Source organism: Plectrocnemia conspersa, unplaced genomic scaffold, assembly GCF_051122295.1.
Source record: "Plectrocnemia conspersa isolate PC_06_02 unplaced genomic scaffold, ASM5112229v1 ptg000003l, whole genome shotgun sequence".
NCBI lineage: Eukaryota > Metazoa > Arthropoda > Insecta > Trichoptera > Polycentropodidae > Plectrocnemia > Plectrocnemia conspersa.
In genome coordinates, this window is record NW_028277167.1 from 26,178,367 (window position 1) to 26,196,408 (window position 18,042).

Sequence of the window (18,042 nt, forward strand, 5' to 3'; positions counted from 1 at the left end):
TTAATCACATAAACCCACAACGGTTTTCGCAGGTCATCGCGTCATTGTGCGGTCATTTTTTATCTGACAAACTTCCCCATTGATTCTCCGATGCAAAAGTTATCAATATGGCGGCGCCTTTACGTCAAAAGCATAATGAATAGTGTCGTTTGAAAGGAAAACGCTTCGTCACAATATGATCCATGAGCCAAAAACTTTTGAATCTTGTACATGCTTGACAGTACCCAAACACTGTTGATATGAGAACTTTTAGTTATTTATCATTGAATTTTGAATATTAAAAATTATGTATTAAAGTTGTGATGGAATTAGCATGTTAATATTATATTAAAACCAAACTTAATTCCAGTAGAACGGATATAGCAATATTTTTTTAATAACTACATGGTCACTGATATTAAAGTAAATCAAAGTTACAAAATATATTTTTAAATTCTTTTGAAAGTTTAACCTTTAGAAGCCCAAAGGGATGAACATATGTCATGACTAAAATGATTTTACCATTACAGTCTAAAGACATCTATATTGTGCCAACTATATTTTTCATTCTTACAGCCATTTTAAACAACTTGATGATGAAGTTTCCAGTATTTTATTTTAATAATTACTCGGAGATACTTATATCTGGAGAAAATATTTTAAGAGCAATAAGTTAATGTTGACGAATCAATTGTCATATATTTATTATTTTTTATCCTATTATGGGTCTACAAATTCACGAGGACTAATTACCCTGAATGTTTTATTTTAATTAATAGTCCTTCACTTGTACGATAGATTTTTCATGCTAAAGGATATCATAGATAAAAAGTAATCCAACTTTAGTTTTTGAACTTTGTTTAAAAAACACACACAAATTTAAAGACATGTATTTTCGGAATTTTTTTAATAATCAAACATATGATGTTCTTTAAAAATGCTAAAAAAATATCAATTAAATGACCGCTTTTGGACCTTTTACAGCAGCTGATTTTTTCAATGACTTTTTCGAACATTTCAGGCGCTTGTTTCTGAATGTTGGGTTTTATGTGCTTCAACAGCAATAAATCGCATTTAGTTGTCCCTTCTTTAATTTGGCCAGAAAATGCATGTCATTTAATAAAAAAAACATGAATATCAATGTAATCGAAATATTAAAAAAAAACATTTTAATGCAATTATATCAGAATAAATTTTCACCGGTAAATATATATAATATAAATATTTACCAGTGAAAATATAATTTATATGGCAGGTGCTAGTAAAATTATATGATTTCAACTTTTTCATACGCAGTAATAGATACATTTATTTATTTAAATGCAATGTATAAATGTTACAGTTAATGTATTTTTTTCGGTGAAAATATATTATCACTAGTAAAGTCCAAATACATTTTCACCAGTAGATATATATCTTTCACCAGTATATGGGCACTATGCTGCTCTAAAATTTTATAAAACTCTATTTGACAGTTGCGAAACGTTCATTTTAGATTCAAACCCTAAAATTAATTATATTCTTAGAAATTTCATTAGGTCAAGTCTAAAATATTTCTCTCATGGAAAAATGAGCGGAAGAATAAGTAAAGACAGATCTTGCATATTGCTCCATAGTTTATCTGTACTTCGAAATTACAATATATTTAAAGAATATGATATCCTTACCAATATTACTACGAAATTCTGATATAAGAGTGTTGGTCAAAATATATTCAAATCAAATTTTGGTCAATAGGAGGGCGCAAAAACAATTATCACTTCTCAGAAGTCAAAAATTCACGTCAAAAGGAATAAAATCGTGTTGGCGCTGTTGCAGTGGGAACGCTCGGTAACGAGCGTTCCCACTGCGACGGCGACGGCACGATTTTATTGCTTTTGACGTGGATTTTTGACTTCTGAGAAGAGATAATTGTTTTTTGCGCCCTCATATTGGGCAAAATTTGGTTTAAATATGCTATATTTAATTCTCACTTATTGTAAGTCGTAATATTGTTATGAAAAGATTTAATATGAACACTATAAAACCAATTTTATTTATTTCATTGTGAACGCCTCTTGAATTTAGCTTAAAAAATGCATGTCATTCAATGAAATACTATAAATATAAATGAAATCGAAATATTGAAAAAAGGACTATTGACAAAACAACTTTTGCCCTCTCCCCTGGAAAAAGTTGAAATAACGTTGCATTTGACTCTTTGAACACGCGTGATTATTGACATCTGTCTGATTTACAGCGCTGCCAAATTGGATTACTCTGTATTTATTTTTCTTAAAATTATATTTAACTAATACAATTAGGTCTAACACAAGCAATAAAAAATACGCAAGGGAGAAGTTGTAACATATAAATGAAAGAACAATAATATTATAGTACATATTTGCAAAAAAGCACAAAAAAAATCGGCACGATGTGGACTAAACATGTCTTATCAAATATATATAAAATCCTATTTATGTAAAAAAAAAAAATAGTGAAAAAAAAACAATGGAGATGTTTGAAAACGTAGTTTAAAATCATTCAGAAAATATCATATGATTGACAAATATAACCAAACATTAAATATGTAAATATGTAAGTATTGGTAATGTATATTTATAAATATATTTAGTGTTTCATATTAATATATGAAAATTAAAAATAAAACTTCTTACATATTATTTACATATATCATTTATTTTGTGTATACCCTGTACCCGTTCTTGATGTTGGGACCACTACCAAAAACGGATCCCCAAAGAATCCAATGATAAAAGAAAAAATTTTTGTTTGTTTACTATTATTATAATTCACCTAACACCAATATTTTAAATCACACGGAATTTATTTTTGTTTTTTTTTTAATTTGTTAAATAAAAAAAAACAATAGTTAATTCCGTGCGATTAATAATATGTTTCTAACCATTGGCGTTAAGTTAATTTATAACAGTGAATAAGCAATTGCTTTTTTTAAATTTTTTTCCGGTAGTAGACCCAACATCTGAAACTGGTACAGGGTATACACTTAATAAATGATAAATAAATAAAAGCCAGAAAGCTTTATTTTTTTAATTAAATTGGATCATAGTAGATGCAATAATAAAAAAGTTTTGTAATTAATAGAAAGATATTATTATAAACTACTTTTTTAACGCTATATACTTGAGAAATAAAATAATGTTTTAAAAATACTCGGCAATGAATTATAATTAACAAGTTTTACAGTATACGTATTTAATAATATATTAAAATATTCTTTCGCTATTTTATATGCTCTGGTGTTTTAAATTTAATGTTCATATAAATAATAATAAAATGTTTCATTAATGATAAAATATGCGATAGCTCAAAACTCCGCGTAATATATTTCACAAATTTAAATTTATATAAAAAATATTATAAAATAAACCTGTTCTTAAAATTACATAAAATTCAAAGAAAATATAGCGACAAGTTCGTAAGAACGATATATTTTAGGAATTATAATAATATATTTAATGTAATTCTCAGTTTTTGAATTAACATCATTAAAAAAAACATTTATAAATTTTTATTTTTATAATATTATGTATAATGAATATAAGTTAAATATAAATACTTTATTTAAATCATATTATTAATAATATCAAATAGAATAATATTGTTGATAAATGTGAAAATAGCATTTGCATAATTACGACATAGTGGTTTTTATATAAATTTGCCCAAACCACATTTTTCACAGTATTCTCTAATTAATCATTTGCGGCAAATCTGTTTTTTTTTGGGTTAATATCTTAAATGCTTTAAGTTATTTTTTACGTTTATGTAGTTCATGCTATATGTATGTTTATTTAAACCAAATACATAGATATTTATATAATGAATTTTATATATATATATATATATATATATATATATATATATATATATATATATATATATATATATATATATATATATATATATATATATATATATATATATATATATATATATATATATATATATATATATATACAAATAAAATTATGTAAATTAAAAAAAAAAATTTTAATTATCTACAGCTCATGAGCTTATAAGAAAATAAGAAAAATATTTAATTTGTATTGATCTTTGAAGTTTAATAACTTTTTCTTAGACATTATTTTTTTATTTGATTTTTGCATATATATAATAAATATTAAAAATATAAAAGCAAACAGACATAATAAATGTATTTTTACCCAAAAGTAGGGTAAGCTAAATTATACGTCATCTATTTTTATATATTTTAATGTGCCCACCCTAATTTTAAGAAGTACTTATTTTTATTTAGAACATGGATATCTAAATATAGCTAAATTTTGGGCTACACTTAAGCGCGCCTTTCTCGATATTTTTTACTGTCGCATTTTATGGCCTCCGATATAACGTCTCGCGCGAATTTATCTTTCTTTCCCGAATTCGCAATCGGTTCAAAGTCTTCGCGCCTGCCTTTGTTGCGATCGAAAAAATGGCTACCGAAGTAAAAAAAAACACCAGTATCAGTATGTCTTCCGTTTTTTTTAAACGTCAACGATGCTTGAAATCTGTTTAATGGCGCCTGAAAGAGGCCCGTTCGCTTCGCTACAGTCAAATTTTCTGTGAAGAAGTGATAAAAATTTATCGAAAATATCATTACGGAGCCCCTCTATATACCGATATAATGCTTATATTAAAATTATGCCTATCTTCATGGTACATAATCCTGTGCGAAGAAAAATTAATATCGAAAAGATCGATGTTAATGGGAAACACCACCACAAGTTAATATTTTTATACTTTCTAAAAACGACTTTTATTTTAATAAATTACACCTAAATCCAATAAAAATAAATTTATAAAATCAATTCATATTTACTCATGTGTGTATTTAGAACCAACACATATTTAGAAATGTTATTTTAAATTTTAATTCAATCAATATTTGTCAGTAAAAGAAAAATAATTCTTCAAAGAAAAGCTTCTAATAATATTTTTTTTATAATACTGAAAAAAAAATGTAATATTATTTTTATGATAGAATTAAACACATGTTTTGGTATATTCTCAACCGTTTGATTTATAAAGAAAGCACTCCAGTTTCTATGAAAATAATTTAAATAAAGCTATAAATAATTGTAAGGAAAATAATATTCTAAAAATAAACGATTAGGAAATAAACCTTTGCTCTGAAAAATTATTAATATAACTCGAATGAATTAATGTGAAATTTTCGTATATCAAAGGAGTTAAAATGTAAAGCAATATATTAACAATTTTTACTATATTATTATTTATTCTATTCTTAATTTTAGTTTAATATCTTTATGTATTATATGTTCCTTATCTAATTGAAAATGTTGATTCTAACGATTTCACTTTATTTTAAGACAAAACTTATAGAATATCTTCAATATTTTTAAAACAATTTTTTGTATTATAAATACAGTGTTTAAAAAAATATATAACTGTTTATTGAATATTTATATTTGTCAGTATTTATTAAAATTAAAATGATTTGTCAGTATTCATTAAAATTAAAATGACGTTTAAAGAATCTTAATTGCATAACCAAATAAATCTTACTTTCTTCAACAATAATTATATTAGATTTAATATTTTCTAAATATTAGAAATGTACTGATTGTTTAGATTAGGTAATTTAAATACATTTCTACAGCTATATAATTATTTAATATAACTAATATAAAAGATTAGATTTCTAAATAGTGGCTTTTAAAATAAAAATATAATAATATTTTAATTATGCATAACTAAAATATATAATTTCCTAAATATAGTACTATAAATTAGTTATATATGACAGTATCTATGAGTTGAAGTAGCTCATAGAGCTCATAGAATCATTCCAACATTTATTTGTAAGATTATGAAAGTCTAGGAAAAGCATATTCATGATGCTTGATTAGAATTATATGTATATTTTATTGACTAACAATATCACATACACAATAGAAGTTAAAAAACAGAGATTTTATTTGAGATTCGAACGCAGGTCTTTCGTGAATTAATCGTTGACCATAGTACTTGTCTATCGTTCTGATAAATACATAGTTATGAGTAAAAATATGCAAGTTTATGAAATAAATATTTATTTTCAATAAAAAATAAAAAATATTCAATTAAAATTCTATATACAAAAACCGTATTTTTTATTAAAGAAAAATCTTTAATTAAAATAGTTTTTAATAATTTAAAATAAATATTGTGTAACATAAAAGTTGTAGCTCAGTTAAGAGATATCTTTTAAAAAATATTTAATATAAAAAAAGAATATTGGATTAAAAAAATAAAATTAGGAAAAATATTTCTTAAAATTCACTAAATGAAATTGAAAAAATTGTAGTTCTACTTAAAATAATTGTAGAAAAAAAGTAAATGACCAAAATTGTATATAGTAGTACTAAAGTGCAAAACTTTTTTCGATCGTTAATGTTTTTTTTTCTTCAAAACTTTTTTGGATATCGTCAATGTCATTTATAAAATCTACTTTTTCAACCATCATAACATTTTGTCTAAACTTGTTTTTGGCTCTAGATTATACTTTTGATTTTTTTAAATAGAAGCAGGTTTTATACATATACTATATTATAACACATACAATTACATACTAAATTAAAAAAAGTGTTTAAGAAGTCCATAGACATAAAAGTAAATTTAAAGCTTAAAAAAAGATCTAAAAACATACATAATATAAAATAAAATAGAACTGAAATTTTACTTAGTTTATAAACATGAAATAAAGCCTAAACGTCGGTACTGTAAAATTACCTTCATTGCAATATTATTAGTGAGCAACCCTCTTTCGTGTAATTTTATGTCGTTTATACATATATGTACATATTGTGTATATACAAAATATATGCCCAATATTCTTAGTCATATCTGTGCCATATTGTCAATTTTGAAGTTAGCGATGAGCGAAAGGACACGAATATTAAGTTGTCAACCTTTGTCAAGTGAATAATATCGCAAGGGTCTAAATGCCAATCCCTCAGGTTTGTCGGTCAATTCTGGAGACCCAAAGCCGCTAAACTGTTCCTTTGACGATTGCCTAGACACACTCGAGACTGGTAAAAGTTTAAACCTTTGTCCGTAAGACACGTTCGACATTTGCGGGTTTATCGATATATGTTTGGTTCGAGTATGTAATTTTGAGCTCTATATTGTTGAATCAATGATTAGGACTTATCAATGTCACAAACATTCCAAACTGAATTATATATGTATATTTATCGTAGAATTTTAGTATGAGGCTAAACGAAAAATATTAGTGAGGAACATTGACAAATATATTCATAAAGATCTGGAGAGCAAAGATAAAATAAACTTACAATTTATATAAAATATTATCTTTAGCAATAAGGAGACTAGAAGGTTTATAACATTTTGTAAAAATAGTTCAATATATATAAAATATATTTTAAATGTTGTTAAAGAATAGTAGAATAACAATTTTATGACAGTATAAAATTTATTTGATAAAGTTGTCGTTTTATTTAATTTTTGTTTTTGACTCAAATGTATTTAATTTGCTTCTAACAAAAATAATCTTAGAGAGTGATGGGTCTTTTGACTGATAATTTGAAAAATGCATTGATAAAATCGATAATTTTGTTCTCAGAAACATTCCTTGTTTATTTAAGCCAGGGTTTCCCAAACTTTTTCAGCGACGGAACACTTGGCAAATCCGAAAATTTTGGCGGAACACTTAGCTTATTTTTTAGGTTGGGTAATTCATAATAGTATAAATAAAAATTTAAGAAGTGTTATTAAATTTATTTAATAAACATAAAAATACAAATAAATAAAACTCTTAATGACTTTGATGATTTTGGGTTCTTAAATTACAATTTTTTTATATCAGGCACAATATATGCAGTTATATTCTCATATCTGCCGTGGCCTCGAGTATATTTTGTATTTTGTGTTTTTGTTGCAATATATTTAAAAAATCCCACTTCGCATAAATACGTTGTGAAAAATGTAAGTAAACAAACCAGAGCTTATTTTGACACATTGTGAAAGTCTTCAGTCAGACTCGCCCAGAATCATTTAATGGCTGATCTTTATATTTTTATTTCAAACCAGAGTCATAAATTAAATTAACTAAATTCTCATTATCCCTTGCACTTAAGCCCACTGATTTAACTGTCACGGAAAATGGATTCCGAACCCAGATCGTCCTTACTAGTTTTCGGAAAATATTCTGAAAGAGTTATTTTCAAGTTATATAGGTGTTCTAAGAATACTTGTGAAACTTTTATATCAACTTGAAAATTCAATTCATTTAAATATTCATACAAGACAGGAAAACAATTAAAATTATTAGATTCAACCGATAAAATCCAAAATTGTAATTTTTAATCAAAAGATTCAATTTTATCCCTCATATTAAAAATTGTAATGCTTCCTCTACACTCTCTGGAAGTTACCGAACCAAAGGTCTACCGAATACGGTCGAGGTCGCCGAGACATTAGAGCGGGCAGACCTGAGCTCGACCGAAGTAGCCCCGAATTAACACATTATATTTTCCGTCCTTGCCCAACCATGGTCTACTTCCAGAGAGTGTGGAGGAAGCATAATACTTTTTCCTTGTAATGATAAGTTTACATCATTGCACTTTGTAAAAATATCCGCCAGATATGCAAGATGTATCAACCAGGAAGGATTTGTTAAAAATTTGATAAAATGATGTTGCAAATTATTTTGTGCCTTCAAGAAGACTAATAATTAATTTCGAAGTTCATAAAGTCTTAATAGTGCTTTTCCTCTGGATAGCCATCTCACTTCAGTATGTAATAAAAGTGCTTTATGTTCACTACCCATTTCATCGCACAAAATTTTAAATAATCTGGATTGTTGTGGTCTAGATTTTACATAGCTTATCATTTTCACGGCTTCTTCGTAACATTTTTTAAATTTGTGAAAATTTTTTTAGTCAATAGTGAATGCCTATGCAAAATACAGTGACTGCTAGTAGCTCTTGTAGCTACTTTCAGGATACGTGATACAACACCTTTCATTTTTCCTACAATTACACGAGCACCATCTGTACAAATATCAATACACTTTTTCCAGCATATCTCTTGTTTTGTAATGTAATCATTAATACAGTTGAATATATCTTCTCCTGTAGTTTTTCCATGTATATATGCACACGTGAGTAAGTATTCTTCAATACTTTTATCATATGTGTGACGAACAAATACCAATAGCACAGCTAGTCCTGCGACATCTGTAGATTCATCCATTTGCAATGCATATTCACTGCAAAGTCCAAGTCGACGAATTACCTCTAGTAGAAATATCTTAATGCGTCGTAAACCATTTCATTTTCAGTTTTAGCCATTGTAATCATTTGATATTTGGACTTTTCTAATGAGTCACGTTGTCTCTTAAAAAATTGCATGTCTTTCCTTTGTAATCAGAGTGTGTCGTTTCGAAGTGCCTGCGAAGTTTAGCTGGAGCCAAAGAACTGTTTGCGAGTATTTTTTGACACAAAACACACATTGCATCAGGAGCATCTGAATTGCCAATATACGTAAATCCAAAATTTACATAACTTTTACCGTACTTCCGTTTTGGTCTGTTCATAGATGACACTTGTTCTTTAATATTCGATTTTGAAGAAATCACAGTTTTTGGATTATTTTCTTCTTCGATGTAGACGTATCAGTAAAAGTATTTGGCCTTTCTTTCGTCAAATTTCCTGTTTTCAATCAAAGATCCATGGGTAGTTTTTGAATAATATGTAAATTCTGTAATATTTTTTTTTGTCAAAATGTAAAAAAATCTGTAGCAATCAGACTAAATTAATGTATAAGAAAATCGATTTATTTTTATGCAAACTTTATTTAATTCATTTACATTTCCAAAAGTATACACCAAATCTTGTTTTAACGCAATAAATTAGTTTCAGGAATTAACACGTAGAATTAAAACGCGTAAAAAATTATCCGCAATAACTTTTTGTAAATTTGACAGATTGGATCCCAAGATTGAAAAATCTTGTATAAAAATCACGTATCACATAAGTGAATTTGCGTAAATTAATCGTGTAAAAAGTGGCATTCGTAGCACCAAAAAATTGCATAAAAGTGACATCACATAAATAAAATTCTCATAACAAGCACTAATCAAAGCACTAAGTGACATCACATAAATAAAATTCTCATAACAAGCACTAATATTGTGTGATTAATTAACAAAAAAATATTGTTTAAATTCGGTCAAATTTTAAAGTTAAAAAAAAACAACACTGACATATGAAACTTTTCCCTCCAGAATTTATACACATCAATGTTGAATATTTAACACATATTTTTAAGTTTCTTTATCAGATTTATGAACAATTTTTATGTATTAGCGAGACTAACGATATTTTTAATCTACTCTAATTTTTTGTGAAATATCTATTTAGGCTCCGCGGAACACCTATTTTGGATCCGCGGAACACCAGTGTTCCGCGGAACATAGTTTGGGAAACCATGATTTAAGCAATTTATAATAATTATGGAAGGCTTGAAATGATCTTAATATAATTTATCAGCACTGAATTGTGATAAAAAAAACCTAGACGTACGAATTATTATATTACAAAAAATATAAATTATTTTAAAATACAACAGTGACAATTCTGGCCGTAAATTTTTATAAAGTTGTTGTGTGTCGATTTGGCTTTTACTGGATACGAGTTCAGGTCCAAACTTTCATATATTTTAAAGTCAAAAGTGCAGTGGAAGTGAGACCTTTTCACGACCGTATTCCGGTTTATATGTACTTAAGAAACTGGAAGGAGATCAGTGGTTATCCTTTTTCCAGATCCTTAATAAATTATATTTTTTTTGGGTTTGATAAAAATTTATGTTTTCTCTGATATTATATTATTAGACTGTTTTAGCCGTTTAAATAAACATTTCATCCCGAGAAATAAAAGGAGATGAAAAATCTTCTTCTTTTCTAACATTTGTGATTTAAGTAGTAATACAATAGAATCTCTGTTTTTAACTGTTACCAAATTCATTAAATTCTGGGTTGCATTAATCTGGCTACGAATAAAGTACCTCTTAAAAACAATATTGTACTAGCCCATTTTTTTGTTTAACAAATTGTGATTAATTTTATAAGGGGCGTATTCTTTTTTCATTTGTGACGTTCACATTAAATCCCGTTTTAGCATTAATTGTGGCGTACAGAAAATAAATCGTTTCATTGTCATTTAAAATTATTTTTTTTATAGGCCGCTAAAATGCAGTTTTTAACTGTACTAAAATAAATATTTAAAGAATCCTGTACAAAAATTAATTATGTACACTTTTTGGACCATAATCAAACATGTTTTGCAATCATTAATAACAATAATAAATTTAAGGCATCAATGGCAGATCACAAAAGTTGTAGGAGACAAACAAAAACTAAATATAAGACAGTTATTTAAGAATTATCAAATTATTTTATAGCAAAAATACAGTATCTGCGACAGAACCAACAAACTACCCTCTTTGAAAAGCAGTAAAAAAGTCACTGCGAGAATCACGCGAGAAAAAATTAATGCTAAAAGATGGAAAACTATTGCTCACTTTTTATATTATTCCGATAATGCAACATCAGATTACCTATTATTTAGGTCTCTTAGGTAAAAAAGTAATAGTGTAAGTGAAGATTTAATATTTATTTCTGAATATTTAAACTCACAGCTAATCAACTTTTAAAATTGTGAGATTAAAAACTGTGTGGCGACCACACATATAGGCACATTTAGAAGAGCGATTGTCTCATTGTTAATGACCGTGACCAAAAACGTTCATTTATTGTCCTTTTTATAAAAATCTTACTATTTTATAAAATCTGCGTATTTTAAATATAAAATAAAACTAAAAACAATTTGAATTCAAACTCATTTACAACGCTAGATAAAATTCATCGAAAGCCTTAAAATCTTTACGGTCGGTCGTAAAGACAGATTGTGGGTTATTCTTAGACTATAACGACTCATAATTATTCATACGTTTCGAGCGTCTTAGTATTTTATTAGGCGGTCGTTACGCAATTTATTTACGGTACGTAACGAAACGTAACTCCGGTACGTGAAAAATTGATTCGAAGTCAAAAGCGCATTCATAAAATTACGATTGTAATAATGTCCCGCCCTCTTGCTTGATTTACGACTACATCATCGGATATTAAACGGTGTATTCATATTCGCTTAATAATCGTGGCCCGAAACGAAAGCCGTAAAATAAATACACATTTCTGGCGGGGTAGATTCGTGAGGGTTGTTATAGCAATAAACTTTGCTGGAAATAGTTTTTTATTGATGGAGCACGGTCCTCGGCGAAACATTTGCCGTTTGTCTTTATTGGATATCACTCTTTATGTATGCATGCATATAAAACGGCAACATGGCCACCATCCAATATGGACGACGATAACATCTTTCCGAAATTATACGTTTTCCAATAAAGCGGTTATTTATCGGCAACTGGCAGGCGTTTGCTACGCGCGACAAACGTTCGACGGAAGAAAATGAAATAAAACATATTTTTTTCTAGATAAAGTAGATAGAAATAGTTTACAATAGAAACTACTCATTTAATTGTGTTATTTTTCATTCGAATACTATATGTGCCAGTTTTATATTTAGCATTTAAATTATATCTACCTGAGCTCTTAAAACTCATATTAAATTTAAAAAACTAAAGCAGTGTATTTTAAACTCAATGATAATGCTCTACTAAAGAGTTTATCTGTGTAAATTAAGAATCCTAAAAATATTGTTTTTATTCTACTATAAACTACTACTCATTCGCTATTATGGTAAAGAGATATTATAATTTTTTTACCATATTCAAATAAGCTGAAAATCTCTAAATGGTTTGCTTTACATAGAGGTTTCTTAAAATTGAACTGCTTTATATTTTTTTAATTTAAAATATCGAATAAATTATTAATTGCACGTATGAAGGTTACAGTCCCTATACAATCATTAAGACTTTCTAAGCAATATTTTTTACAAAATTCTAACGCGTCTGCTACACTATTACTATTATTATGTTGAGTAGCTAATTTCACATTCATTTTTTGATTGTGAAAGTGAATGTGTTTTTGCAATAATTTGTTGGCAAAGTGCAAGTTTTTCATCCTGTAATTGATGATGGTATATTATAAAATTATATTTAATATTATTACTTAAACTATCCCTAAATATTTGTATGCATGTGACACAAATCTAAAAAAAGTGCATGGATGCTGAAAAGTAGTTTCAAGATTATTATGTTGTGAATTACAGCCTAAATTTTTAATCATAGAAAAGTGAGCAGGACAACTGTTACACAAACCACATATGTATTGAATTCATGTACTTTTCTTACAAAATAACTGTAATAAATAATCCTTTTATGTGTCTGATATTCCATCTAATAAAAAATATGCTACCGTTTAAGCACACAATCATAAAAACTAGTGCTTCTTTTGCAATCGCTAAGCAATCGCCGTCTATGCCTGTACAGTCCGTCCAAGATATGAACGCTCATCGTCACAGTATTGGTGAAAAAATATAATAAGGTGACCATGTGAAATTACAAGTGCAATTAATTTTTACTTTTTTAATTTAATTTCTTGAGGAAAGTGTAAAATTTCACTTTCAAACTTATTTTGTTTATATTTAACTAAAAAATATTGAAGCAGTTTTGGTATTACTCTCTAGGTTTAATATCTGTTCAATAAAATATTTTTAAAAATACCAATAGAATATTACAGGAATTGTTTTATTGATTGCAAAATTACATACCATGACAATAATTTATAATAAATATATGACACAATATAATTTTGAATTCAATTTCCAACGTATGGTCGACCTACCCTTAAAACAGCCCGGATTTAGTATTGGTAACGTTCTTCTATCGGTGTAAACAAATTCGCGAAAAACTGTGTATGTATGCATGCATGCGTACACGCACCCTTATTTCCAGCGCTAACATCTTGAATGGACTATACTCATGTCTATGTAACCATGAAAACGTTTTTCATCCCACTCGGTAAGTTTTTAAATCACGATTTCATCTATAACTAAATTGAGATTTTATTTTTATTGCTTTAAATGCTTCAAACGTAAACCCTGAATCTCCGTTTAAGTTCTGATACCATTAACCGATGGTTCCTAAGTGAGGCAGGTTAAAATTTAAAGTTTTTCGAACATATTGATAAGCTTCAGAAGAATAAAAACTTAGTTAATGAAAACGATCGAACTCGAACTGAATACTTCGCTACTTTTGAATTGTTCTTTCTATTTAAAAAAGTTGACAACTTTTTGAATCTTGACATTGATGGGAGTTGAGATAATGGTTGGTTTTTAGAGTTTTGTTTTGACTTTTAATGAAAAAAAAACACAATCTGACTTCAAACGGTCCAAACAGACGACGCATTTTACAAAAGGCTTCCACGAAGGACGTAAAATATTTTCAAGCCATATTCTCCGCAATTTTGGTTCTAATGCCTGCACTATACTCTCTGTAAGTTGTCCAAATCGAAGTTACAACTGAAGTCAGCCGAGACCTACGACTTCGAGTAAGCGATCACACTGCCACAAATTTCATATTTCATTCACGGCGGCCGTGAATGACGTCCGGAAGGCGGCTTCTGTCACCTACAGCTGGCATATTTGCGCGCGATCGAAAAATGTACCAAATAATCGCAATTTTTAAATTGTCATTTTATTAAGTTTGTGTGGGCACTCACCAATACAATATTAGTGAAAACTTTTCGGTCGTATATATTTAATTTACGGAAAATCTTTGTCGGCTTTTGCAAAATGCTATAAGGCATAAAAATAATACTTCAGAATACGAACATCACATTTGTACTATCTTAGAATTTGTCACCATCGAATCTAAATAAGAATTGGTTATGGTGTGACATTTATATAAACCGATATAGGAAAATACATAAGGATATTCGAAACGATTTTTTTTAACAAAATCAAGTACCACTAATTATTTAATTTTATATGAAAAAAATAACCCACTATATTCTCCGTCTTTGGCTAACCTTGGCCAACTTCCAGAAAGTGTAGTGCAGGCATAAAGGAAATCCAAAAAACGTGTAATCTTGTGACAAAATATGTGACAAAAATATTTACTAATGAAATACTATTTTCATCATTTATATATTTAATTTACTATTAAATATAAATGCGAAGTATGGAATGCGCAGCTCTAGTCAAATGTGCGGTTACAAGCACTGCCGACCTCGTAGGCGCACAAACGAGGTGACTGACCGAGATTTTTTAGTACGCGTCGCCGCCTCTATTTATTTTATTACTCTATGGGTATGACGGTTTGATTTATAAACTATACAGAAACAAAACCCCTAACTATCTGCTTCGTTAAATACGCTTATATCTGAAAAGTAGAAGCTATGTTGTTTTAACTGAATAATAAACACTTGATCCCGCGTAAAATTCTAGCTAAAATTTTTCAGGGAAGTTCCTCTATTTCTTGTAAAAGAACCATACCGCAAAAAATTAAAATACAGTTATTTTAACTAATTTTCTTAAACTTATCATGAATAAATTACAAAATCTTCCGATATCAACCGAAAATCAACCGAATCAAAACAAAAGCAATTATTTTTACAAAACGTAGGCAAAGTACGCCACTACCTCTTCTAAATTAAAAAGACAATAGCGTAAAATGAAAAACAAGCGGTAAATACTTTGTCTTATACCTATACTTTAAGCTAAAATTTAATAATCATGTTTTGGAACGTCACTCTAAAAGGCTTGCTGCCATTGCGGCCCTTAGAACGATATATAATATAATAGAAAAAGTACGCTAACTATAAAAAATCAAATAATTAGACACATTTTTACATTTGTCTGTCTGATGTGAAGCAACACCAGAAATACTATTTTTTTTCTTAAATACAAGTCATTAAAAAAATATGTAATACACATTTTCATTCATTAGACCTTAAGCACCAACAATTTAAGAACAATGTCATTTTCATACCAGAAAATATTATAAAAAAATCCCGCAAAACCACACTAACGCACAAATCTTGTATATCAGTGACTACGATAAAAACAACCCTTAATTTAAATACACACACAAAATTCCAAAGCATATTTTGCTTTAGAAGAGACAACATATTAATTATTCTAGTTTCTCGATAAATTTACTCAAATTATCACATAATTTTTTTTTTTCATAGTTTTTGAATTTTTCTTTTTCTTTCGCCTAAATTGTGAAAGGATTTTTAATCAATTATTTTATATTCTATTTTTTATCAAATTGTTGCTAATGGCTAATTGTAAATATAAAAAAGGTTATAAACCAGTAACATGTATATTAAATATAATTAATATGTCTCTAAAAATATTTATTTTATTAAAATAAGCAAAAAAAGTCCAACTAGTACTATTTGTTACGCGGTTAATATTGAATAAAAATCAACATTTAATTTTGCAAATTAATTATGCTTCGTTTGGCAAACTAGTATTTTTTTCGTTATTTTTTGCGATTAAGTGAATTTTGCAAATAAAACATTATTTTTTTTATATTAAATTATATTTTCGACATACTTATAAAATGCCATACTCCGCAATATTTTTTATACCTTTTTTGTAGTCAATATAATAACAAAAATACGTTAAATGCTGTGAGATAATAACATTGAGTTCGGTAAATGAGTTTTACTGTATCATAATAAAAAAGAGGCTTTTTATAATTAGGTTTTAAAAATATTTAGTAATTGATTTCTTCTTTTCGAGACTGTGTTAAAAAGTTTTAACTCACTTAAATATATTAAACATATATATATGAATTTCTCTGTTTAAATAAATAAAACTAGCACAATATAGGTACAAGTTATATAAGTTGCTGACTATTGATCTACAATATAAGATCTGGGTTTAAATCTCTTATGAAATTGAATATTTTTTAATTTCTTTTATTTTCGGGAGATTGGAATTAGTGATTATTTTATAATTTTAATTTAGATCGATCATTACAGATTAGGTCAATCTAGATTTTTCTCATGAATAAATATCATATTGAATTATTAAAATCGAGCTAAGTTCTACAATATATATAAGGTATCAAACGTTATTTAATAATGAGCTAAAAAAATAATATGCTTCCAGAAAAATTTGTTTTGAAATTCGTGTCTGAAAATCCTTTTAAAATACATATAGACTTTGTATAGTAGTGATTTATTTAATTAAATAAAATAATCTATACAAAAATAATTCAGATTTAGAGGTAATCTTTTGACTCTTTAATGAAGCTTCCAAATATAACAAATTATTTGTTTTGGTTTTTAATCTTTATTATTTACTTCTCTGCAATTAACTTTCAAATGTAATCATCAGCGATTATATTGAATATACACATACTACGTCTAATTATTGCACTCTCAATTAATTAAATTGATATAGCATTCAGCCAATATGCGAGCGATTCGAGATCAAAGTAAAATCTTGAAATTTTCCCAGTACTCGATTCCAAACTATTCTACCGAACAACCTCATAATATTGCACAAAGACACTAAGTGGTTTGAACATGCCAATTCAATTAAACATCTTTGCAATCACGAGCGAAGATAGCGTCTCCATTCGTACTCTTAAAGTTAATATTGTTGAATGAATTTCAATAACAAAACCGATAATGCACGATAATTCGTCCATGAATATATTATATGATACGTATATATATGTGTGTTTTATGCTTATAAATTATAATTACTTAACGTGCGTCATTATGGAATTTGATGTATAACTCCATAACGAAGTTACAGTGCATACGTTAAATTGGCAATTAACCCATTAACGCGTTTTCGGGTCATTAACGCCGAAGGAAGTCGTAATCGTAATAATAAAACGATACTCTTTGAAGCTTATGATAAAATAACTAAAAATATATTTCGCAGCTTAGCACGTGTCTCGTAAAATATTATACGATGTACATATGTATACATATTGCATATTTTGACTAAGAAACATATATATTTAATTTATATATTTTGAGTTTCTAATATTTTGCATAAATTTATATAATATAAATTTGCAAAAAAA

At 27.5% G+C, this 18,042-nt stretch overlaps 1 protein-coding gene across 1 annotated transcript in view; it reads right to left on the minus strand.

Annotated features, from left to right (window-relative positions):
• Positions 1–18,042, minus strand: part of LOC148237116 (lachesin-like) — a 139,591-nt gene that overhangs the window by 16,700 nt on the left and 104,849 nt on the right. The window lies entirely within an intron of this gene.